Here is a 26,771-nt window from a genome sequence, read left to right as displayed (position 1 = left end):
CAAGCTTCCTTCGGTCAAAAAGGTCAAAATATTAAAAATTTCACATAGTTCAACTCACCTATTATATAAAACGAAAGAACATGTGCCCATTTTGCCAACACTCTTGTATTAGAGTCCTTTTTCTAAAAGCTCAGAAGAAAGATATTTGTTACAGTGATACAGGTAGAAGCCAATTTCAAAGTTTGCTCAATGATCAGTTAATTTAAAATATGGTTTTGTTAAAAATTGTGTATGTGGATTTATTTGTCTTTGAGTTTATTAGAATATTAATCACTAATACAATTCTTAGTTTATAGAAAACTTTATTTCCTGTATACATTTTTCATGATGTAAATGCCATTACTAGTTAATATTAACAACCCTCCTAAACATCAAAATAACTTTTCTTGAGTATGCAGTCATTTTAATTATATTGAGTCTCATTTTAACAGTGTCCCACATGGAACTCCCTTTATTAAGTAGTAGCATGCAATTAAATATTAAATTGGATCATTGTGGACACAAGTTTCTAATTGTTCTCTCTGAATATAGAATAAGCACTCAACTGGGCATAACACTTTGAGGTATAATTTAATGGAAAGTATAATTTTCAAAATACATTTGTGGCTACAGGAGGCAAAAAGAGAAACAAATGCTTTCTAGTCTGATGACTCACAATTAACTTGAAGTCTCCAGGTGATAAAATTCAGCTGGCGATGAAGTAAACTCCTGACCTGTCTCTGCAGTCTGTGAATTTCTGCTCAAGAAACAAAACTGATGTTAAAAGAATGAAACAAGGAGGAAGAGGCACTTGGCTTCCTTGTTAAGATAGCAGGTTAAAACACCAAGTCCCATATTAGAGTGCAAGAGTTCCATACCAAGTCTGCCTCTTGCCTCCAATTTCCTGCCCAGGCAGACCTGGGAGACAGCAGTGACTGCGTTCCTGCTGCCCACATGGGGAACGTAAGCAGAATTCCTGGCTCCTGACCTTGGTCTCAGCCCAACCCCAGCCACTCTGGGCATTTGGTGAATGAACCAAGGGAGTGTTCTCTTTCGCTCTCGCTTTGATTTCTCTCTCCCACCGGTCCCACTCTTTCCCTCTATTTTTTTTTTTTTTTTTTTTTTGACAGGCAGAGTGGACAGTGAGAGAGAGACAGAGAGAAAGGTCTTCCTTTGCGTTGGTTCACCCTCCAATGGCTGCCGCAGCCCGCGTGCTGCGGCCAACGCACTGCGCTGATCCGATGGCAGGAGCCAGGTACTTATCCTGGTCTCCCAAGGGGTGCAGGGCCCAAGCACTTGGGCCATCCTCCACTGCACTCCCTGGCCACAGCAGAGAGCTGGCCTGGAAGAGGGGCAACCGGGACAGAATCCAGTGCCCCGAACAGGACTAGAACCCTGTGTGCCGGCGCTGCAAGGCGGAGGATTAGCCTAGTGAGCCACGGCGCCAGCCCCATATTTCCTTTAAATAGCCTCAAAATTTCAGGTCTCTTGGTTGGGTCTTTAATCAATTTTTAGCTAATATTTTTAAATAGTGAGAGATGGATGTCTTGTTTCAAGCCTCGGAATGTGTCTGTGTGTTCTTTCCTCGGTTAACTTTCATCATTAAAGAATCTATAGTGCTTTTTCTAACTTCCAGGGATTCTTATGATGAAGGCATATTGTGCTATTCAATGTTTAAATGAGTGTAAATTGGGTAAATCGTAAATGCCATAAAACATAGGAGGGATATTGTGGAAGAGTAGTGATGAATGTGTGAATGCATTGCTTCTGAAATCACAGTGAATGCATCATTTTTTCTCAAGCTACAGTTCAAAAGTTTGAGTGTTATTTAGACCAAGTGTAGCTGGCGCCATGGCTCACTTGGCTAATCCTCCATCTGCAGCACCAGCACCCTGGATTCTAGTCCTGGTTGGGGCATTGAGTACTAGTCCCAATTGTTCCTCTTCCAGTCCAGCTCTCTGCTATGCATGGGAGACCGAGATGAAGTACCCTGCTCCTGGCTCGGGATCGGCACAGCACTGGCCGTAGCAGACATTGGGGGAGTGAACCAACAGAAGGAAGACCTTTCTCTCTGTCTCTCTCTCACTGTCTATAACTCTTTCTCTCTCTCTCTCTCTCACTGTCTAACTCTGCCTGCCAAAAATAAATAAATACATAAATAAAATAGACCAAATGTAGGATGATAGGTCTAATAAAATTTTGAATCCATTGTTTTCATGAAAACATATACCTGTCTCTTATTTGGAAACTTGGTTAGGGGAACATAAATATAAATAAATAAATAAAAGCTATGAAAGTGTTGCAAAATAATGCCTCACTGAATAAAAATAGGGACTGCAAGTTCAGTATGCAAAATCACAAGAGCTGGGAGAACTTTAAGTCCTGTCTGCAAACTGCAAGGGCAGAAAGCTTTCCGTTGTCTCTACACTCAGTGGATAAATCAACCCCAATTTTAAGAAGGATTTTTTTAACCTTAAAAGGTCTATTTCTATGCCACAATAAATGGCTTGGGGATTATCTAACACTTTGGATTATCTGCACCATTAGTGAGGATAATAAAGAGCTGACTGCATTTTGCATTGAAATAGCATGGTCTATTACACTCATGAATAGTCTGAGAATGAAGCATTGGGAAGAGTCTTTCTTGCTGCATTTATGCACAACAATTTAATTGACTGCAGCCTGGCTGATGGGGCTCTTAGGTTGTTTACAATTGATGGTACATCCATCACTTTTTTTCAATTATTAATTTCAAAATTATGAAAATTGATTACAGTGAGTCATTGTGTAGCTGCAGGCCGAGGAAGCATGCAATTTCTTTCTAGTCTTAAAAAATAAGGTAGATTTATTTCCTGAATATCTTGTTGTGGATTTCTGAGTTTTCTTGTTAAGTTCCAGTTGTCATTTTTGCCCTGCTTTCTTTTACAATGGCATCAAAAAGAGTGATTAAAATACCAATAATTTTCAGGAAATGTATTTCAGGTCATGTAAAGGAAACCAATCTCAGTTACCAACATTTAAAACTCAGATAGATTGGCAGAAATTCATTTTCCCTAAAATATTCCAAGTATTTCTACTTATGGAAATCATAAAATCTTAAATGAGATTCCCTCCCCCCTAAATATTACCACATGTCTGGGACTTAAAACGTCCCTATCAGACTTATGATAAAGATAAAATTCTTTTGTGTTCCTCTCCAAAGCTATTTTTGTTATTTTTCCATGGTCCACGAATCATTCTGATGCTGGAGAAAATGGCATTCTTCACTCAGTAAATCAGCCATGAATTTGCAATGGTATTTCATGCAGAATGTCTGGCATAGATCAAATTGCTCTTTCTAATTTTGAAGTTTTAAAAATCACTGTATGGTTTCTGATTTCTCTTAAAAAATAATCCATGTACTAGGAAATCTTGAACGGTGATATCCATCATATCATTCCCCTTACAAAAGTATTATTTAATTAGAAATTGACTTCAGCTTTTTCTGTATTTAATTATTTATATATGAAATAACAAAAGCAAAATTTTGAAACAGCTATCACTAAAGGTAGTAAGACATATACATGCTACTTAGGTGATATTTTCCCATAAGACACTATCCATTTGTCCATTCATTCGCTATGATGTTCAACTTTATTTTCCTTTTAGTCATAATCTAGTTGCTAAGGGCAAGTTTTGGGAATCATTAAGAAAATTTATCTTCTCAGAGACTTTATATTCTAGTAGAATGATGACAAAAATGAGTAAATTTAAAAAAGAGAAACTTAAGTTTATGGAAAAAGGGAAATATTATTAAATAGAGTAGGCCAGGTGTGGAACAGGAAATATTTCAGATAATGGTGGCCAAGAGTCAGAATTCCATGAAGAGCAGGCATCCCAAAGGAAACCCCTTGAGTAAAAACATCTACCAAGTGAGAGGAATGTATGAGGATTCTAAGCAAGACACAAGATTGGTTTCCTTTCTCTCTTTTTTAAAGTTTTCTATAGGATAAAGAAATCCTTGCCTGAGGAAAAGGTGGATTTTGTGTTTAAGATTTCTTCATAGACATAGGTAGAGCGAAAACCACAGCAGAATCACAAAGTTTAAATTTTATACTATTGAGACAAAACAAAACAGTAGGTGGCTGGTATTTCTGTTGTTGATAATAGGTGGAGAACTTAAAATAAATTCTAGGAATAGTTACACAGACATCAACCATGAGGCTCTTGCATTAATCTGGGGTAAAAATGAAGGTAGTTGACACTGGTGAGATTTCAGGCAGCAAAGTGATTGGATTTGAGATAAACGTTGGACATTGATACAATGAGATGTGTTGCTGGCTTTTATTCATGTGCATGCGTGTGGGGTGGGGGATGCTCCTGTACTGTTCCCAAAAATTTGATAAGATTTTAGTGTTCTAGAGGTTGAATAAAACTAAGGGATTGATCAATTCAAAAATGGACAGAAGATTTTAAAGTTTTATTTTGATCATGTTCATTTGATTGTCCTATACCAAATACCAAATGAACTGTTATGATTCAAGGTTTGGAGATTAGAAGCTACATCATGAGCTGACATACCAATTTTAAAATTCTCAGTATGTAACAGTTATAATTGTCAGTGGGACCACTGATGCCCCAGGGATAAAAGGTAAAGAAAATTCAGAAAAATATTTTACAGAATATAAACTTTGTTACGGGCATAACAATGCAGCAGTATTTAGTTAGCTAAACAGAAAATAATGTGACTGTCAGGATAGGCAGACAGCTAATTAGATTTAAGGAGCCAGAAGTCACAAGCCTCCCCTTCTCGGCCATATGTCTTTCTAGAGGTCACTGTGGTGGCCACGGACCTTCCTAGAGGTCACTGAGGTGGCCTTCCCTGATGCATCTGCTGCATGCGGGACCTCCACACAAGAGAGAAAGCAGGTGGAAGCAGAGTGCTCTCTGTCAGCCCTGGACTTTGTTTAGAGACACTGTATCCATCTTTGCTGCTCTCGGATGGGCTTTTCCACTCACCCACCTTTTTATTCTCAGATAGACCTTCCCAATCATAGGTACCATTTTCGGTTTTTCTTTTCTCTCTATTTTATGGGCAACTCTTTGGCCCACTCATGTTATGTATTTCTTTGGGTGTGACAACCCTGACTTGAGCATGAATGTATGTTTATTCCACCACTGCAAAATAAACTCCATTCCTATTTGCACACAAAAGCAGTCTTGGCTTAATATTTCTATCTCTGCAGCAGACAAGAACTTGGCTTAAAAATTAATAAATTCCTTCAGGAACTCCTAGAACCTGAATGTTGGGTTTTTTAATAGTATCCTGAAGATTCCTGACAATATGTTTTAGATTTCTAATTTCCTCTTCTTTTCTTTGGTCTGACTGTATCCTTTCCTGTTCTCTGTCTTCTAAGTCTGATATTCTCTCTTCTGCTTCACCCATTCTGTTTTTAAGGCTCTCTAATGTGTTTGTCATTTGATCTATTGAGTTCTTCACTTCATTATGATTTCTCGTCACTATCACAGTTTCCTGTTCTACTAGTTGTTTCATTTCATTTTGATTCCTCCTTAATATTTCATTTTCACCAGAGAGATTTTCTATCTTGTCCATTAAGGATTTCTGTAGTTCAAGAATTTGTTTTTGAGAACTTCTTAATGTTCTTATCAATTTTTTGAGATCTGCTTCTTGCATTTCTTCTATCTCATCATCTTCATAATCTTGAATTGGGGTGTTTTTTTCATTTGGGGGCATCATAGTGACTTCCTTGTTTTATTACCTCGGTTTTTGCGTTTGTTATTTGGCATATTGGAGATATTTGGTTTCTTCACTGTGGTGCTTTTTCTTGTTATACTATGACTCTAGATTAAGTGGACTGTCTGTTTTTGATGGAGCCTTAGAGGCTTGAGATGGGTGTGGCCAGAGAGCTCTGTTTGGTGTGCCAAAGGTGACACTCCCAGGTTAGGCGTGGTAGATCTCTCTCTCTTTCTTTCTTTTTTTGATTCAAAAGGGAAGTAATTCCACACAGCTGAACGAAGTTGGAGGTAGTTAGCAGCAAATGATATACCCACAGGAGCCAGAGATTGGAACTCTTTTCCAAGGACCACACAAGGAATTGTTCTGCCCTTAGAGTGGGCTCAAATTCTCCTTCAATCTCCCACTGGGTTGCCAAAGTTACGGAATTGTAGCATCTCTGGAGAGTACTCACGTGAATTCTGTGAGTTCTCTCCCCCACCGTCTCTTTTTTCACAGTCTCAGTTCACTAGCGCCACAAATTCACTAGGTCCTAATCTCCTGTTAATTCACCCTGCCCAGAGTCAGGTTTCTCTGCTAGGCCCAGGGCTGGTGCAGACCTGAGGTCACTCTGCTTATGACGTATGTCCAAGATGGCGCCTGCTCTTTGTCTTGCTCGCCTTTGAGAGGTGAGCGGAGAGAGAGAAACCCGTGTCCATATCGGTCACTTTTTTTTTTTTTCCTCTCTCTCTTCTAGTTAACCTGGTGAACTTTTCCCCCCTGGGTCGTTCCCTCTAGTCTCCTCTTTCTGCTTGCCTGCCAGAGTGAGATCCCAGTGGAAAGAACAGGTCATCAAAGAAGGAGGTACCTTTCTCTGAAGGGAGGAGAGAACTTCCACTTTGACCATGGCCTTGTCTAAATATGATCAGAGTGTTGAACTCAGGGGGCTTCCATAGCCTTGGCAGCTCATGACAAGAGCCTAGGGTGATTACTGATGCCATAAACAAGAGTGTCAATTTGTTAAGTCAACAACAGGAGTCACTGTGCACTTACTCCTCATGTAGGATCTTTGTCCTTAGTGTGCTGTACATTGAGATTTAATGCTATAACTAGTACTCAAACAGTATTTTTCACTTTATGTTTCTGTGTGGGAGCAAACTGTTGAAATCTTTAATGTATGCTAAACTGATCTTCTGTATATAAAGAGAATTGAAAATGAATCTTGATGTGAATGGAAGGGGAGAGGGAGTGGGAAAGGGGAGGGTTGCGGGTGGGAGGGACGTTATGGGGGGGAAGCCATGTAATCCATAAGCTGTACTTTGGAAATTTATATTCATTAAATAAAAGTTAAAAAATTATATAAAACAATAAAAAATAAAATATAAATTAATAAATTAATTGCCCACGTCAATATGGTTGTAACTTATTTTCCCACTGCTACCTTATCACAGTGTTGAGGCTGGACCATGAGACTTTTTTTCTTGAATTACTCCCTTATGTTGGTAAAATTAATTCTTAAGAAAAATTTCAAAGATGGTACATCATGTTTCACATAAATAAAATATCAGTGCTATGTTTTGGCTCTAGATACATGATTTGTTTGCATGTATTTGTTTACATGTATAAATATATATATATATATGTATATGTATATATCACATCAATTTCCCCTCAGATGCTGGAGCCATCTCGCTAGCACTCAGTTTATGACAATAGTCAGATACTTGGTACTTAATGTATAATCCTTTTTGTCTATCTTTAAGGAAAATTTCAGATTTCATTGAATTTTTGTTCTTGTTATTTTCCTTACATCATAAATCTCCCAAAAAGACATCTTGACTTGCATTTTTATTCTTCTTTTTCTTTCACCCAGTCAAGCACTTGGAAAACACCTACCATAAGTCTGAGAAATTATCTTCTATGTCTTTTCATTCATTTTATTTAAAAATTATTTCTAAAACTCCTACAATTGAATATTTGTTCTCTAGGATTGATTATAGCAATTTCTTTTTCATGGTTTTTGTTGTTGGAAATTCTTAAATTCATTTTTAAACACTTCTGCTTAAAAAAAGAAATTGATAGTCCTCTCTTATACACACACAAACACACACACATAGCCAAATAAATAGTTTTCAATACCCTTTCCTTGTCGTGTTTACTCTTTTTGTCTATAAAAGCATATTTTTTAAATATTTATTTATTTATTTGAAAGTCAAATTTATACAGAGAGAGGAGAGGCAGAGAGAGAGAAAGAGAGAGAAAGAGAGGTCTTCCAACTGCTGGTTCACTCCCCAGATGGCCGGAATGGCCAGAGCTGCACCCATCCAAAGCTGAGAGCCAGGAGCTTCTTACAGGTCTCCCATCTGGGTGCAGGGGCCATCTTCTACTGCTTTCCCAGGCCATAGCAGAGAGCTGGATGGGAAGTGGAACAGCTGGGTTTCAAGTCGGCGCCCAAATGGGATGCGGCACTTCAGGCCAGGGCGTTAACCCACTGTGCCACAGCGCTGGCCCCTATAAAAGCGTATTAGGAGTGTGCTATTCTACATCTCCTAGATTCAGTTGACCACCTCCTTCCTTTTCTTTGTCTTGGAGAGTGTCATCTACAGCATAAACTATTCTCTGCTTATGACTCCACCCACGTGCCACAGCTTGGAGTGAACCTCTTGGTCCCTGTTTGGTGAGCAGATGGTACAATCCAGAAGTTGAAAGAAGTTCAATGAATATCGGAAATGGTAAAGTCAGATAGATAAAAACCCTCTCCTTTCTCCTTTCCATCTACTATTGTGAAAGAAAACAAAAACCATCTTTAGATTGAAACTGAAAAAAATATTTAAGATGAGCAAAACTTGGGGGAAATTTTCCATCAACAGTTTTACTAAAAAATTGGAAAGGCTGAACAAATGAAAATATTGTAATCATAAGGATAAATTTCAAAAAACAATGGTGCATCTGTATTTTGGACAACTCCATATATATTCTAAATGGAAAAGCATATTATAACAAATACCATATATTTACCAAGTTTAAACACAAATCATAGTCAATCTTCTTTGATCTGATTTTTCACCTAAAATATACTCCGCATCATGTTAATTTAAAATGAATCCTAATATTTATATTATTTAAACTAGAAGGTATTTTAAGACAGGTATTCTATAAAATAAACTTTCATTATAGTATCTAAAAATAGAACAAAAACTAACAGTAAATACCAATAAATGTTCAAGTTTCCCTAATAAATTCATACCTAACAATTTTTCTTGAATAAAGATCTCCAAAGTCTATGCATTTTAAATACATGATATGTGTATAAACTACTTTTAAATTATGAGTTTGAATGATGTCTTCTGCCTCTGCCTCTGACCCTTTCTGTCTCTTTTTCTCTCTTTCTGCCTTCTAACCCCTTTTCTTTCACCTTTGCGTTACAGTTTACTTATGGAGCAAATGGGATCATATGTCTCATAGAATTTCCCACAGTTGGATTTTATTAGTTTAACCCTATTCTGTCATTTCACATATTTAACAGGTTTCTCAGTCTTGTATAATTTCTGTACATTGGTAAGCAGACTTTGAGTCTTGGTAATTTCACAAGTTTAGCTCAAAAGCTGTACTGACTTCAATTGGCTGCCTCATTTTTCTGATGTTAATAGACACTGATAATTATTACTGAGATTCATATCTACATAGTTACTAAATTATATTCTAATTCTATGATTCATTTTAATGTATAATATTAGTTTTGTAAGGAGAAGTTAATTCATTTTACCAACTAAATCATTACACTGAGGGGTTTTTGTTTTTATTTTTGTAACATCCTAAGTACAGTTTCCTGCCAATGCAGACCTAAGGAAGTACCACCTATGGCTCAAGAATTTGGATATTTGTTATTTGCATGGGAGACCTAAATTGAATTTCTTGCTTCTGCAGGCTTTGGCCCAGCCCAAGAGTTGAAGTCTACTTACCATTGCACAGGAAAAATAGAAGATTGAGAAATCTATGAAGTATGTTAAATGACAGGTTACATTAAAATCCATTTGTGGGAGTTTCTGTGAGACATGTGATTCCATTTATTCAATAAGTAAATTTTAACGCAGAGGTGAAAGAGATGGGATGACTAAACACTTGATGAGCAAGCCTTCTATGATCTGACTCTCAAACACAATATAAAAATATTTTTTAAAATGGTATCCATTTAAAAAAAAGAATTAGGTGTTTGGCATTCTTGTGAGGTAAGCATTTTAAGCATCTTCAAGAAGTCATGTATCACAACATATCTGATATTTTTCAGTTAGTTGCAATTTTTATTCTTAATGATGATCAGATTCTTGGTCAAAAGGAAGGATGGTCTCATGTTTGTTCCTGAGTCCTTCCAATGCAGGTTGCTTCTTTTTATGGGGTGAGCATTTGGTGCTGCAGTTAGGTTGTAGCTTGGGATGCCCTCATCCCATGGTTGGAATTCTAGCTCCTCTGCTTCACATTCAGCTTCCAGGGTGTTATCTGGAGGCAACAGATAATGACCCAATTATTTGGGTCCCTCCATTCCAGTTGGGAGATATGAATAGAGTTGATGATACAGTAGGACACAAAAGCTGGTGAGATGAAAGAAAATAAAGTAGCTTGATTTTTAAAGAACATTTATATATACCTGAAAACACCACAGATGACAGTTAATTAAAAATATTTTAAAACTGTCTTTTCATACATTAAAATTTATTGTTTGAAGAAGAAATTATAAGAAAACATTAAAATTATGTAGAACTTATCATTATGACACTAAGAACAAATATGATATGTACTTGGAGTGACATTAGAATAAAATTTAGAGCCCTGAGTGCTTACATTAGAAAAGTATAAAGGCTGATATTTAATGAGATTTATGTTCAATTTAAGAAGTTAGAAGAAGAACAACAGAATAAATACTAAGATAGCAAAAGGATAAAACCAAAAAGGATTAGAAATTAAACAAATACAAAATGATGAAATATCATGCAAAACTCAAAAAAACCTTAAGAATTGAGTAAATTTTAAAACCTAATAAACAATATTACAAATCTCTGAAAATGTTGACCAAGAACAAAATAAATAAATACATAAAATTAGTAATGAGAAAGAAATCATATTGCAAATGTGATTAAAATGACAGGAAGGGGATATCATTACCTTCATGCCAAAAAACCCAATTTTGAAAATCTGTCTAAATGGAAAATTGCTAGAAAAATGATATAAACTGTTAGATAATTGATTCACAAAAAAATTCTAATAACCTTTGTGTAATTCAATCTATAATTTAAACACCTCAAACACGTATGCATACATATACAAAAGTAAAAAATTCATAAGTCGAAACAATTTGACAATGTCAATTAACCATTCAAGAAAGAGGGGTAGATATTTGACATACTAGTTATCATATCAACATCCTATATGAAAGTACCTGGGTCCAAATCCACCTCTTGCTCCGAACTTCAGTTTCCTGCTGGTGCAGACTTTGGGAGACAACAATGATGGCTCAGCTGGTTTGTTTCCAGCTACCAAAGTGGGGGACTTGAGTTGAGTTCCTGGCTCTGATTCAGGGCATTCGGGATTTGTAAGGTGCACTGGCAGATGGGAGCACTCTCTGTATCTGCTGTTTCTCTCTCTCTTTCTCAAGTAAATAAACTGCAAACTGTTGAAATCTTTACTTAGTATATACTAAGTTGATCTTCTGTATATAAAGATAATTGAAAATGAATCTTGATGAAGAATGGGATGGGAGAGGGAGTGGGGGATGGGATGGTGTGGGTTGGATGGAGGTTATGGGGGGAAAAGCCACTATAATTCAAAAGTTGTACTTTGGAAATTTATATTTATTAAATAAAAGTTGAAGAAAATAAACTCTAAAAATTTCTAGACAGAAACAGTCAAGAAGGGGATAATTTGCTTCTTTCATAAAATCTTCCAGAGACTTTCAAAGAGGGTTTACTCCTTAACATTTTTATAAGAATCAAATAGCTTTAAAACTAAATAGAATTGAGGAATTTCTACAAGGAAAGTTCTAGCGTGGTTTGTTAATTGCTCCATTTTGAGAGGAAATGACAGCTATGTTGAAGCAGTTTTTGTGTCTTTCCTCTTCTTCTGAGCAAGCAGCAGGGATGTAGTGCACATGTTCTGCTCCTTCTTACATGAGAGTAGAGGATTCTACTCCTTTATTGAGGGAGAATCCACTGCAGATTTGGAAGCTGAATTACAATCAGAACAGTGATATAAGTTATATTTATTTTAAGGGGAAAACTATAAATAATCCCTAGGTGTGGACAATACATAGCATTAGTGCTTTCACTGACAATTTGGGCACACTTTCATGATTATGACTTTGATTTGTATGACTATGCCGTTTTCTTTCTACTGTTAGAGTCTGAGCAGGTTGTTTTTGGAATTAAATGCCAGTTAAGTGGCATTTTCAAGTTGACAAATCATTGCATTTTAGATGTATTTGAAAATAAGCTAGTAAATGTTAGCTTAACTTCTGCAAACAAGGAACCACAGGGAATCAAAAATGTGTGATTTCAAGGAAAGGGAGGCACTAAAGAGAGTGGAGGTGAAGAACTCCTATTCTTCTATTTCTGTTGAAATATTTGCCAGTTCTGTCTTGATATAACTGATGGACACCAAGAGAACACTGGCATAGACCCGTGTAGATAAAGACTTTCAACTTACAGCAAAGGTGTCACTGCAAGGCTGAATGTAGATGGCAGCCTTTTCAGGATGCTGAGTCAAATGGACAGCAAATGCTGATACTCCTACTCTTATTCCTGCATGTGTGCACAATGAGGTAATGTAAAAAATATTCAAAGCACTAGAGTTATTAGTAACAACACTCTGGAAATGATCCAACTGTCAATCAAGACCAGACTAGATCAATAATGTAAAGTTTACCAATTCAAAGGTACACACTTTTGCAGTTATAATGTATATACTGTTGCCTTCTTACATGCACTTGAATTAATCTCATAAGTATAATTTTTTTAGGTTCAAATAAGAAAAATTCCAGGAATAAATGTAATATGTATGCATGAAGAAAATCTTCAAAGTAATTTTGAAGGTAAAAATGGATTTATACAACTGGAAGTAGAAATTGTGTTCTGGGATAGGAAGACATGGCATAATTGAGAAGTGAGTACTGTCTAGTTGGTTTTAATACCAATAACAATAAATAAGTTTATATAGGCTCTCCAATTGTTTTAAGGTATACTTCTAAGGTCTTATTTATTATTTCATCTTCCAAATAACACAAAGAGCTAGGAGGTATGAATCTGTCACTAGAGAGGAGAACTTAGATCACTTGATGAACAATAGAAACACTAAGATGGACTGGATTTTAACCCACAGTCTGTGCTTTTAATCACAATAGCTAAGTCTGTTACTGAAGGGAAATAAACATCACACTTTTTTTTCCCTTTCTGGAAACAGAATAACAACTCTCAAGGCAAAAATTGTGAAATAAATAATAAAGTATATTCAAGAAAGCTTTTTAAAAGGACAAGTGAAGAGGGTGGAATAACCTTATCTAACTTATAATAAATCCTCAGTAATTGAAATTTGAATTTGGCACATGAACAAACAGAACAAGCTTAACAGAATAGAAAATCCCAAAGCAGATACAATTATAAACAGTGCTTTTTAATACATAATAAAGATCTGTCTTAAATTGATAAGGTAAAATTAGACTTTTTTGAATAAATAGAATGTGGATGTGTGGTTAGCCATATGGGAAAGATCAGTTGTGTTTCACACTTCATCATATTGTACACCAGGGTAAACTACAAGTGGATTAAAAAAAAACCCTAAAATTAAAATAAGCAATGAATACAGACATAGTTTGGGTGGGTGTGGAAAAAATGAACATTATAAACATTTCAAAATGAAATTAAAACCTGAAAGTCATTAAAATATTAATCAAGTTGACTAAACTTCAAATATAAAAGATAAAATAATATAAGGAAATGGAAAAATGTATTGTATCTTGGGGAATAATTGTCAGTTGATCACAGATAGAAGGTTCTCATTTTGAACTATAGGGGACTGTGAGAAATGATTGAGGCAAACCCTCACAATTTAGTGGAAAAAAGGGGAAGTGACATGGACTTTACAGAGGGAAGGAAAGTAAAATATGCCACCTTTATTTTTAACTACAGCAATGCAAATAAGCTACACCGAAATGCAATTTTTCACATTACAGAGTGGCTGAAATACTAACTTTGACAACTTTCCCCTTGGCAAGGCTCTAGGGGTACAGGCTTTCTCCTGAATTTTGTGGGTAGATGCAGAATGCCACAGTGCTCAGCATATTTTGAAAACTTATATCAAAATATTAAAGACAGGTACCAGTTGACGCAAGAAATTTCTGGGAAATTATGATCCATATATAAATTCTGCAAAACTCAAAGTAACATTCAAGACTCTTCATAGTAGGACTATTTATAATTACAGATTATTATGATTGTGATTTGATTCCAAGAATTCTTTCAGTAGAGGAGACTTTCTATAAAAATTTATCATATAAAAAGTAAATACTACATAGCTCTCTAAATATTCTCACAGAAAGGAACCTCAGAACAACACTGCATAAGAAATTAATAAAATATTTATGGTTGTGGAGTTAGGATAATAGTAACTTTTCTTGGTTTTGAATCAGGTATACTATTTCCTTACTAAATATTCAAAACTAAAACAAAGTAAGTTTAAATATTTCTCTTGTTTCTTTTTCTTTATTTAAAGGCAGTGACAGAGAAAGGTAGAGAGAAGAAACAGTTCTTCTGATGGTTTTCTCCTGAACTTGCCATGGTAGCAGGAGTTAGGCCAAGAATTCAACCCAGGTCTTCTACATGAGTTGCGGGTACCCAAGTAACTGAATGATCACCTCTGTCTCTCAGGGTCTGCTTTAACAGGAAACTGAAATAAGGAGCCAGAAGCAGATGTTTAACATAGGCATTCTGATATTGGAAACAGACATTCCTACCCCTCATCTCAGTCACCAGCCAAAGCACACTCCTAAGCAGTTTCATTTTTAATGAAAAAAAATTGAAGTGTGCTTGCTACAAATAAATTTTTATCCTGATGACATTTGAAACTTCCAAATTTTGCAATTCACATGTCCAAAATCATCACAATTTCACTTAATTTTGGGGTTTTCAAACCATACAAAGAAATTAATGTTCAAATTCTTTATTGATGCCATATGTAAATATTGGCATAGATACAGAGTTCACACACTCAAGATCTAATTACTGCTGTCATGCTCTGTCAGATTACCCTCTTTAACCAAATCATAGTAGAATTAAAGAATCATAAAATGTAGCTGTGCATAGGGTGGTAATCCATTCTAAGAGAGATGAAAAAAATACAAGTTAGTATCAATGAATTGAAATGGCCATGTAAATTTTGACTGCCATTCCTTAGGCTTAAAACAACTTCAGAGTTTATGTTTTTTTTTTTTTTTAATGTCAGTGACAAGCCACCAGCATTTTACTGCTCTGACTTATTAAGTACTCCTACTATATCCTTACAGATATAGTTTCAATATAGCTTGATACTTGAACTCATGTGGTACACCAAATCCTAGGACTGTAAGTTATTGGTACTAAGAAGATCAAAGCAATCCACGGATAGTGTTTAACAGTGGGCCCAGTGGGAGGGCCTTAAGTCCCAAGGTGCATGGCCCAGGAAAGAAATTCTTGCAAGAGGATTTTTGTAAAAGCCTAAGTTGGGTCCATCTTGTCTCTCTGATTTCTGTAACCTTCCTCATCCAGGCTGTGCCATTGCCATATGCCACCCTGTTAGGGGCTAAACTAATGGCACCATCCAATCTTGGATTTTAACCTCTAAAACTGAGAATGAAATTTTTCTCTTTATGAAGTGAGTTGACATCAGCATTTCACTGCGGTAACAAAATGTTGACTAACACAATTATCTTACCTAAATCTTTCAAAGATTTATTTTATTAGTTTGAAAGGCAGAGTGACACAGAAAGAGGGAGAGACAGACAGGGAAAGAAATCTTAAATCTACTGGTTCACTCTCCAAATTGTTGCATTGCCAGGTCTAGGCTAGGCTAAAACTAGGAGCCTGGTACTCTACCCAAGTATCCCATGTGAGTGGCAGGGTCCCAGATACTTGGAACATGATCCACTGCTTTCCCAGGCACATTGACAAGAAGCTGTAGCAGAAGTGGAGTAGCTGGGACTCAAATCAGCACTCATGTGGGAAGCTGGCATCACAAGCAGCAGCTTAATCCATGGCACCAAATGCCAGCCCCCATCTTACCTAAAACTTGAAGATAAATTTTAGCTTATTTCAGAATTGAGAAACATTTATTCTTGATCAGATCACTTCCTCTAATGTAATAGTTATTTTCCCCTTTGCTATACTCATGTAAAGTAAATGTTTTTGTGTACTTTGATTGACAGTAGACTATAAGTAGGTTAGTTAAATGTGTTGAGAAACATATAATATGAACTTAACATAAAGATAAACAATACTGTATTTTAGGTTCATTTCTGCCCACTACATAGCATGTTTTATTTGAATATTATCTTAGTTAGGATTAATGCTCTAAATTTGCAAATCATTTTTGCCACCATCAAGTAAGAGATATACTTAAAGAGAGAATTGAAATTAGCAGTGGCCAGTGCTCAAGGATATCCCCACTCGTGCACAAGATTTTGTAAAGAAAATAACTGGATTCCTGATAGCATTAAATAAGTTCAACGAAATTATTTTGATATTAAAGCAAACAACTACTCCAGTCAAGATTTTGTATTAACAGTCACACTTGACACCTAAACATAAGCCTCTGAGATCTTCTTATTTTGTTGATAGAAGGCAATATAAAACTTTGTGTATCAAGATGTGGCTGTGATAGGGAATGCATTTGGTTGGTGTTATTTTCATCACAACTGCATCGCTTAGAGCAGTCAGCATCTGCTTCTTAGTAACCGCATCAGTTCTTTCTTTTTTACTACTCAGGTTCAAATGGCAATCACTTTGGAATTCTAGAATCCAATGCTGATAGAGGGCCTTGCCATCACCCTGGAAAATCACCTGCCTGCTAGGACCTGCCACTTAATTAAAACAGCATCTAAAATAATGAAAGGAGAGTGTTGAATGCGCTCTGAGAGAAAAATGCTGCAGGAGGCCTTGGTGCATGTGGTTAGGCAAGCATTATTATTTATTAATTTATGGATTGCAGTGCCCATGTATCAGAGTACTTTATGACAACAGAATCAACAATATAGCCTTGAGAACAATAAAAATCCAAGAAGGCAGGCACTCCTCAAACAAGAATAGCAGTAATGCCCTTTTGATTTGATAGAGAGAAAACTCAGATGCTCTGAGCTTCTTGACAAATACCACATTCAGAATTTTTAAATTCCCAGAGAGATTAAATGGCCTTATGTGACCTTCAATCAGGTTTAAAGGAAAAAGTATTCTAATGCTGTAACTGTAGTCCATTTTGGATTAGCATATTTTATTTTAAGACACGATTATATTTCCTACATCAATTGTATATATAAATTTTATATGTATTAAATATATATCTGATATTTCTGTCAGGGGTCTGTAAATGTACCTGATGTGTTTGTCTTCATTAAATAAATGAAATACACTTACTATTTCAATTTAGAGTAAATTTTGTTATCTTTAAATATGAGATAAATTGTATCTTTTGTTTTATCTTTTTAATAAAATAGTCTAGACATATTCAAAGCCTAGGGAAAAATAAAAGTGTAATCTTCTGTTTACAAAATAATAAGCCAAGTCATTGAATGATGATTAGTTAAGTCAGTACAGTAGGTAAGTGAAGACTTCCTGTTTGCGTTGTGATATAGTGAAGGGTGTAATGATGCTTACTTCCCCAAGGGCTATTCATGAAGTTGTGATATATCTTCTTCACTCTTGTGGCCTCAAAGAATACAATCCAGAGAATAAAAATATCCCATTAGCACAAGAATAAAGAAAAGAATCAGCTATTTTGACAACTAAGGGAAGTGAAATTGCTATGTCACAGGATAGGTTAAGATAAAATATGTATCTAAACTGTCATTTAATGTTTCCCTGAGAGAAATTATTGAGATTGGCATTGTAATAATCTCCATACTTCTGAATTAGAGAAGAGTTAATATCAAGGAGTGGATGGGAGCGTGGGCAACAAGAAAAGAAGGAATATATGAGAGACATTATATTAATAAATATACATAAAGGTTTAGAACGCTGATTAAAGAAATCCTTTGAAACATCTTTTTTGGGGAAAGAACTACATAATTAAAATATGCAATTTTCTTAAGTTTTAAAATAAATTTTGACTTCAAGAAAATAAACAAAATACATATATTCTTTTGTTTACCTTTCTGATTTCTGCACATCACAAAAATTTAATGACTGAATTATGAACAGAAATTGAACTTTCAAAACAATAGTAATATAAATTGGTTTTATTTTGAATTTCATTATGTAGGCTTCCTTATTTTATTCTGACATTTAATGACTTACAAAAAAGCTCATGAGTAGCAAGTTAACTTTACTTTGAATCTGATAACCTCCTTAAAAAATGAACTCAATTCTCTAAACACTTATCACTAGAATTGGCGGGGGGGGGGGGGTAGGAGAGGGAGAGTAGATGTAGGAGATAGGAAGGGGGGAAGAAAGTTAAGGGATTAGAGGGAAAGAAGAAAAATTCACTCAAATGTGCACACTACTCTCAAGTTCTTTTGAAAAGTTAAGCAACATATAAAATATTGTACTAAAAGAAAGCTTATAATTTTTCTACTTCTTGTATAATCCATAGCCATGACTGGACAGTCTAACTTCCAGTTGGGTCTAATAGTGACACAAGTTTTTATGGCAGCAAGTCTCCATAGAAAAAAAGATTTTTAAAATGACTTAGAACCAAGTCCTCCTGGAGGAATGGAAAGTAGTTCTCTATTTTATATATATATATATATATATATATATATATATATATTTAATGAATATATATATATAGTTAATAAAAGCAGCTCTCTTAATTGATTGATTGATTTGAAATGCAAAGTTACAAAAAGAGAATGAATCTTCCATCCTTTGGTTCACTCACCAAATGGCCACAACAGCCAGGGCTGAGGCAGGCTAAAGCCAGGAGCCAAGAGTCTCTTCCAGGTCTCCCACATGGATGCAGGGGCCCAAGGACTTGGGCCACTTTCTGCTGCCTTCCCAGGTCCATTAGCAGGGAGCTGGATAGGAAATGGAGCAACAGGGACTCAAACATGCATCCACATGTGATGACAGCAACGAAGGTGAAGGCTTAACATTCTTTGCCACAGTGTTGGCCCCTAAGATATTCTTATTTGAGGTAGAAAATGTTTCACATAATTGAAGAAGTAGAACAATATGTCTCCCTAAGTTAGAACTTTAAATAAGAAAATGATTTGTTCTGAGGTCATATTCATAAATGTATAAAGATCACATCCTTTGAAATTTCCCTGAAGAATGTTTTGCAACAGGAAGATCAGGTGTGCCTGAGCAGTTAGAAGGATTAATAAATGCTGAAACATCTATTTCATGGGAATAATATACAGCAATTTCTGTCACATTTTTCAGTACAGGTATAATAAATGCATTCATGATATAATGCTTGATAATGCATATTTATGACTCTTATTTTTACCACATGTTTTAATTAGATAACTGTGCATCTATACACAGTCAACTAATCATCGACGAATAATAGTCAGAATGAGAAAGAACTGCTTCCACACTGAAAATTTACACACTTTTAAAAACCATTATTCCCCAAACAATGCAGTGTCACAATGTTTGACACAGCCTTTGCATTGTCTTATATGCAATCAAGAGGTGATTTAAAGTGTATATGAAAGTGTATAGGTTATATGCAAATAATCTTCAATTTTATATAAGGCACTTGAGCATCTGTAGATTTTACATCAAAGTGGGTTCCAGAACCCATCAAGTGTGGATAGGTAAGGGAGGACTTTCCAGATAGAGTTATGGCTGTAGCTGCACACATACACACTCAGAATTGTATTCTTGTGTTTCTAAAGATTCACAATTAACCAAATAGACTTTCTTACAAAATAAATCTGAGACAGAAACACAGTTAAATTAATTGTGCTAATCTCAGTTTACTGAAATCACAGGTATGGATTCTTCATTATTATATCTGTATTTTAAAATTTTTCTCAGTAAGTATATTTTGGTATTAATTTTAGATAGAAAATCCTGCTTATGTAATTTTTATTAATATTTAAGGTTTTAAGCATTTACTCTATGCAAATACATTTGAGTTTATTACATGCATTGTCACAACTGTGAGATACAGTTTTTATTGCATCTTAAAACAGGATAAAAAGACTTAAGGAATAGTTCTCCTTCACATAATCTCTGTCCTTTAGAAAGTGTGTTGAAGTTAATTATTTTAATTTCTACTTATTCATTTTCGTCGTATTTGAGACGGAGAGACACAAAAAGACAGTCAGAGCCCTCTCATTCTCCGATTCATTTTCCAAATTCCCACCACAGCCAGGGCTGGGTCAGTCTGAATGCAGGAGCCCAGAACTCACTCTGGGTCTTCCACAGGGGTAGTAGGGGCTCGCATCCGTCACCTGCTGCCTCCAGGGTACATGTTAGCAGGATGTTGGAATAGGAGCTAGAATTAGGACTCAGACCCACATACTCTGATATGTTATTCAAGTGTACTGCATGCTATTATCCACTGGTCCAGAGTTCACTCCAACTGGGATGAGGCTTCAATGCAAAGTATTTATATACAAGAATACACTTTTGTAAAACAATATGATGAAATAATATGTAAAATATTATTCAAGGCTTGGAAGTTTTTCTTTATTTCCTCAACAGTCACAATTATATTTTCACAATTATATTGTGAAAAGAATGAAGCTATTCATGAATAACTAAGAAATGATGCAAAAAATAGTTTATCAATATAGGATAGAGCACATTAATAGGGAAATGATGATTTGGGAAAGACTGAGTGGCAGCTGAGGTCCAGTTTTTGTGTTACTGCATATGATGGATGAGTTAATTCCTCTGACTAATGAGCCAAGGCTTTTCCTTGGCCAGAACTCCTAAACTAGGATGTTTTGCAGATACAATATTGTAAGGCAACCACTCCCCTGAAATAGACATGTGCCTTAGCGACAGCAATCAGATGTTAAATAATGATCCTGGTGAAACCTTACCTGAAGTCTCACTCATCTCCTTTTTCCTTAAAGGTGTTTGTAAGATCGTGGAGACAAGGACAGAATGAAATACAGCTAGGAGAATATAAGGAATTACTTAGTTTTGAAAACATATGGGGCTTTATCATTGAAGAGGACCATAATTAAAAACAAGAATGCACCTTGACAATATCATCCATATAATTTGAATATGCATTTAATAGCTTTTGCTCAATTTTCACTTTTATCATCTCAAGGACACACTGTAATTCAATGAAGGTAATACCACAGGAGACACTCTTATATGGAGAAAGTAGAGTGGTAAAGCAATACTGAATGATAAAGAAGTCCCTGGGAAATAAGGAAGAGCAAGGAACACTAGGCCATCTGATGAATGAGATGTATTTGTATTTTAAACATGATTCACAAACTTTTCTTAGCACTCTCGAGGGATATTTCAACATCAAAGACACCTGGACGATGGATATCCCTTTTATTAGTATTGTGTTCCATTATCCACACACAATTCATCAACTACAAAACTTGTAAAAATTAGAAGAGCCAAAAGTAGATAAGCAATGTTATCAGGCTGTAAAACATTTCTTGACTTAGTACTGCTTATTTATAACTGATCAAGGCTTCCAGAAAAGTGGAGTCTGTTTTAATTTGTGCCTGAAAACCTTGTGTTAAAATCCAAAGACTTCCAAAATGTATAATACATATGGAACCATATAGTAGCTGGCCAAAAAAAAAAAAAAAAAAAGAATATTTATTGCAGGAAGTACAGCCCGGTAAAGTGTTTAGAGCAAGATTCTTAGTACTGCTTTCCAGTGTGTGCAAATTTCTCTACCATAGCAAAAAAAATAAATAAACAAAAATGGCTGGGGGAGAGTGAGAGGGAGAAAGTTTACTTTTTTTTTATTTTTTTTATTTTATTTATTTATTTTTTTTTTTGACAGGCAGAGTGGACAGTGAGAGAGAGAGACAGAGAGAAAGGTCTTCCTTTGCCGCTGGTTCACCCTCCAATGGCCGCCGCGGCCGGCGCGCTTGCGGCCGGCGCACCGCGCTGATCCGATGGCAGGAGCCAGGAGCCAGGTGCTTTTCCTGGTCTCCCATGGGGTGCAGGGCCCAAGCACCTGGGCCATCCTCCACTGCACTCCCTGGCCACAGCAGAGGGCTGCCCTGGAAGAGGGGCAACCGGGACAGAATCCGGCGCCCCAACCGGGACTAGAACCCGGTGTGCCGGCGCCGCTAGGCGGAGGATTAGCCTAGTGAGCCGCGGCGCCGGCCGACAAAGTTTACTTTTGCAAGGCATTTTTCTTAACCTCTTGTAAACAAAAACCTTTCATATGACCCAGAAATCCTACCCTAGGGATTTACTTTACCTAAAGAATTAGTCTGATGTTGATGCAGAAACACATATACAAATTTCTACCAGTTTTATTTTGAAACCTCAAATATCCCAATTGTCTTTAGTTGGTGAATGGATACATAAAGGGTAATACACTCATGCAATGGAATAAAATAATTTTTTAGGAAAATACAGTAATAAAGATGAATATTTATAAGCACACAAATTAATCCATGAGATGCTAACAAATACTCTGGTTTTGCAGTGCAACTCAGTTTAGTAGCTCGATTTAGTTTAGCAGTGCAGTTATTGTCTCCACATTACACATGAGGAAAATACAAAATTTAGCAACAGCTTTTAAGTTACTCGGCTGGAAGCAACTGGTCTAGGTTTCAAAACACACTGTCAGAAAGAAACAGAGACCGAGAGAGCTCCCTTATGCTGATTCATTTCCCAAATACCCATAATAATTGAGACTGGGCAGGCGCCAAAGATGGGAGAGAGAAATGTAATCTAGATCTCCCAATAGTGAGACATGAACCTAATTACTTGAGCCATCACCACTGCTTCAAAAGACCTGCATTAGCAGGGAGCTGAAGTCAGGCACTGGAGCCTGGAGCCCAGGTAGGCAGATGGGGGTTGCTGATGTCAAACACGGCCTGTGGACTCAGAACTCTTCACCCTTTGACTTCTGTGTCTCTGTGGCAATGAGAACAGTCTGGCCCCACTCATGCACCACCACCACCACCTACGTTTCAATCTCAGGTCCACCATCTAGTAGCAAATACCAGGCAAGGTAGTGTAGCCTCTGTGTGTCCAAGAACCTGTGTGTACAAAAAGGGAGCTGTTATGGAAATAAATGGGCTAAATAGTATAGGAACTCTGTTGCTTGTGGTTTTTTTTTTTTTTTTTCTCTTTTTTTCTTCCAGGTTTAGAAAGACTGAAATAATAGAAAATGTGGTTATGTATCTTGGAAAAAACCTGCTTGTCTTCTAGGCCCTTCATGGCCCTGTGTCAAGACCTGTCATCACCCTTGTTCATCAAGCCTATTAGTAGTATTTTCCTTAATGTATGGTTTTCAGTATTACAAGCTTGGGAATTTTTCAGAGTCAACAGAATATCGTAATTCTAGTTAATATGACATGAGGTCACAGAAAAAAAATAAGAATCTGTGCAGAAAGTAATTGCTTTGAGATCACAGTGACATCTGAAGGGTGTGGCTGAACGTCACTGAAGATGACCTCACTGATGTGATCAGTTCCTGGCCCCCGATCTCCCTCTGAGGCTTCAGTTCTTTTGGGCATCCTCTGCAAGAAGCTGAGAAAGTATAGTCTGCCCTTCTTTCCTATTGGAACCCTCCTCTACTTAAATTACTAAGACGACCAAGGCACTCCTTTCTCCCTTGCATCCCTCTCAGATATGGCCGGAGGGTCTTCAGCTGAGCCTTCCCTGGACCAGTGAACGTCTTTGACTTTCTAATCTGTGCCAAATGTATTTGACGTTCTAGTTTCATTTCAAGACTTTGCAATTTTGTTTCTAATTGATGACTCTCTCACCATTAAGGAAAGGATAAGGATTCTTATTTCAGTTTCATCTTTTATCTATCTTATGTTGGATTTCTGAGCCAATTCTGGCTTAATTGATTATGCATTCTGTACCTTGATTTAACATTGTGGCTCTTCTTTTATTAAACCAGTTCCTTCAAAATGCTTCTTCATAAAAATATGTTGCACTAACTTATCTCAATTGTAACCTGTAATTTTAATAATTTATTTCGTACTTAGATGAAAGATAGTCTTTTTTGTGTGTTTTCTCTCCAAGTTGCTATGTTTCATATCACTATTAATCTATTTTATTGATGCATTTTCTTCATTATTTGTTAAAGGGAATGCATTCTAGTCCTCTAACTGATGACATATTTAGGAAATTTATGCTGTTGTTTGCTATATTGATTTTTGTATTTCTTCTTTTGTGCTCAACTGGGTAATTTTAAAAAATTATATTCTTACATTCCCCAATACTATAGTGTGATATCCTGTTCCAAGAAACACTAACTCAGCTGATATATGTATTCCATGAGCACTATTTTTTTTCCTGATTATTCTCTACTCTTCAGGTAAACCATATCACTAAATATATTGTATGAATCCTTTGTTTTTGTCAATATCACATAAGCACATTTTCAAAATACTTGTATATTGCAAAATGATATAAATTTTTCTGTCTCAGAATTTGCTTTTTGTTAACACTAGAAGCTTAAAGTGATAAAATTCCCTATGCCCAATGTGTTTTTTTTTCCTATAGTGAGTTTTCTAGGTTTTTTAAATTCATTTCCTTGTGAAATATGCACATATACACCTTTATGAAGGAAAATGCCAAAAATGCAATGAAATCAGATGAAACAAATCTGACAATTGCCATCTGACTCTTGGAAAGCCCAGCTGGCTATATTAGACTCATCCCGGTCACTCACTGATCACAAGTTTTATCTGTTTTTTAGGCATTCATCTGAAAAGTTACAGACTAGGGTTGGGCAAAGTGGATTTAAATCTGACAGCTATGTGGAGCCTCTGTCCAGTCTTCAAATATTCTGCATGTTCATGTCTTCTACTTAAGTGTGAATAAAAGAGCTCAGACTCTAAGTATCAGACAGCATTTTGTTCATTATGCACTTTTTATATGTATAATAACATGTTACCCAGAGAAGTCCAGATTCATGCAATTAGCTGCATCTGTGATGTAATCTCAATTCTGAAATTTATCATATTTTTTACATTTGAAATGTATATGGGAATGTCCCATCTTTTAAAGTGATACATATTGGGAACAATAATGGTTTACACTTCTAATATTTTACCATCATATAATATGATCTTCCTTGGAGACTTTATAATTCATTCGAGAAGGTAGCACAGCTGTAAAAATATTACATCTGCAGCACTATGAAGTTTAAGTTGAACTGGGGGAAATATTCAATTAATCAATGCATTTATGACCACATGTGTTCTGTGCAAAATGTTGCCCACAAACAAAGGGGAAAGCAAATGACAAAGCCACAACAGAAATAATTGGTGGAGTTTTGTGACTCTGTTGACCTTTCCCTAGATAGATATTTCCTTCTTTGATGCCAAGATTGGAGTAATGGCTGTACTCTTACACATGCTTTTTGTTTCCCTTGAGTAAGACCCTGTTTTGTGAAAATCCTTATTTTGTTCTTGAAAGCCAAATGCAAGTGAGATAAAGCCAATTGTGCCCTGATCATCTGACTTTTTTTTTTTTTTTTGACAGGCAGAGTGGACAATGAGAGAGAGAGAGACAGAGAGAAAGGTCTTCCTTTTCCGTTGGTTCACCCCGCAATGGCCACTGTGGCCGGCGCACTGTGCTGATCTGAAGCCAGGAGCCAGGTGCTTCCTTCTGGTCTCCCATGCAGGTGCAGGGCCCAAGGACCTGTGCCATCCGCCACTGCACTCCCGGGCCACAGCAGAGAGCTGGACTGGAAGAGGAATAACCGGGACAGAATCTGGCGCCCTGACTGGGACTAGACCCTGTTGTGCCAGCACCACAGAGGATTAGCCCATTAAGCTGTGGTGCTGGCCAATCATCTGACTTTGATGCTTTCCATTAACAGGTGTTACATCTCTTTCCCCCAGAATCCCAGTAGACAGCCAGATTCTGCTCAGTGAGTTCCTGCTCGCCTGTGTTCAATGCACTGAGCACTGTCTTCTTTAGAAATTTTACCATAAGTTGTATCTTTATTAATGTCTTCTTATGCATTCTTGAATTTGGGAGATGTTTGTCACTAGAACAACTCAATACTGAGTTAACCATAGCAGCAAGCATTTATTTTGAGTCTGTGCAGATAATACAAATGATATAAAAAAGAAACAGAGTCTTTTCTTCCAGAAAGAAAGTTTTTGAATACATATTATTTAAGTTGCCTCAATCTTCAACTATTGTCTCTGATCCTTAGTGATTCAAAAAAAGAAGCATTGATTAGTAATACATCGTTTTAAACAAAGTTCTTAGTGGAAGGATAATCTAAGCCACTTTTATAACTCCTATTTAACTAGTTTTCTTATATTGCTGTAATCAATGAGACAGAAAATTCTGGAATAAGAAATACCCAGAGGACATGAAACTAAATAGATGTAAGAATTAAGGGACATAGAGGATAATAATGGACTTGTATCTGATGATGCAATCTGTGAAATCTCTCTACTCAGAAGCAAAAGGCTTCCCCTACTTTTATTTGCAATAGAGTTGACTATATTTTTTTCACTAGAAGTATCTTAGCGACTGGCTCTCTGGCACAGTAGGTGAAAGCATCTGCCTGCGGTACCGGCATCCCCTGTGAGCACCGGTTCGAGTCCCGGCTGCTCCTTTTCTGATCCAGCTCTCAGCTGATGGCCTGGGAAAGCAGTAGATGATGGCCCAAGTACCTGGGCTCTTGAACCCATGTGGGAGACTGGGAAGAAGCTCCTTGCTCCTGACTTTTGATTGGCCCAGCTTCTGCCATT

The 26,771-nt window shown here is 36.4% G+C and overlaps 1 long non-coding RNA gene across 1 annotated transcript in view; it reads left to right on the top strand.

Annotated features, from left to right (window-relative positions):
* Nucleotides 1-26,771, top strand: part of LOC127492769 (uncharacterized) — a 107,568-nt gene that overhangs the window by 22,349 nt on the left and 58,448 nt on the right. The window lies entirely within an intron of this gene.

This window comes from Oryctolagus cuniculus, chromosome 14 (genome assembly GCF_964237555.1).
Source record: "Oryctolagus cuniculus chromosome 14, mOryCun1.1, whole genome shotgun sequence".
In the NCBI taxonomy this organism is placed as follows: domain Eukaryota; kingdom Metazoa; phylum Chordata; class Mammalia; order Lagomorpha; family Leporidae; genus Oryctolagus; species Oryctolagus cuniculus.
Note: the sequence above shows the minus strand (reverse complement) of the source record. Positions and strands in the feature narration are given on the sequence as shown.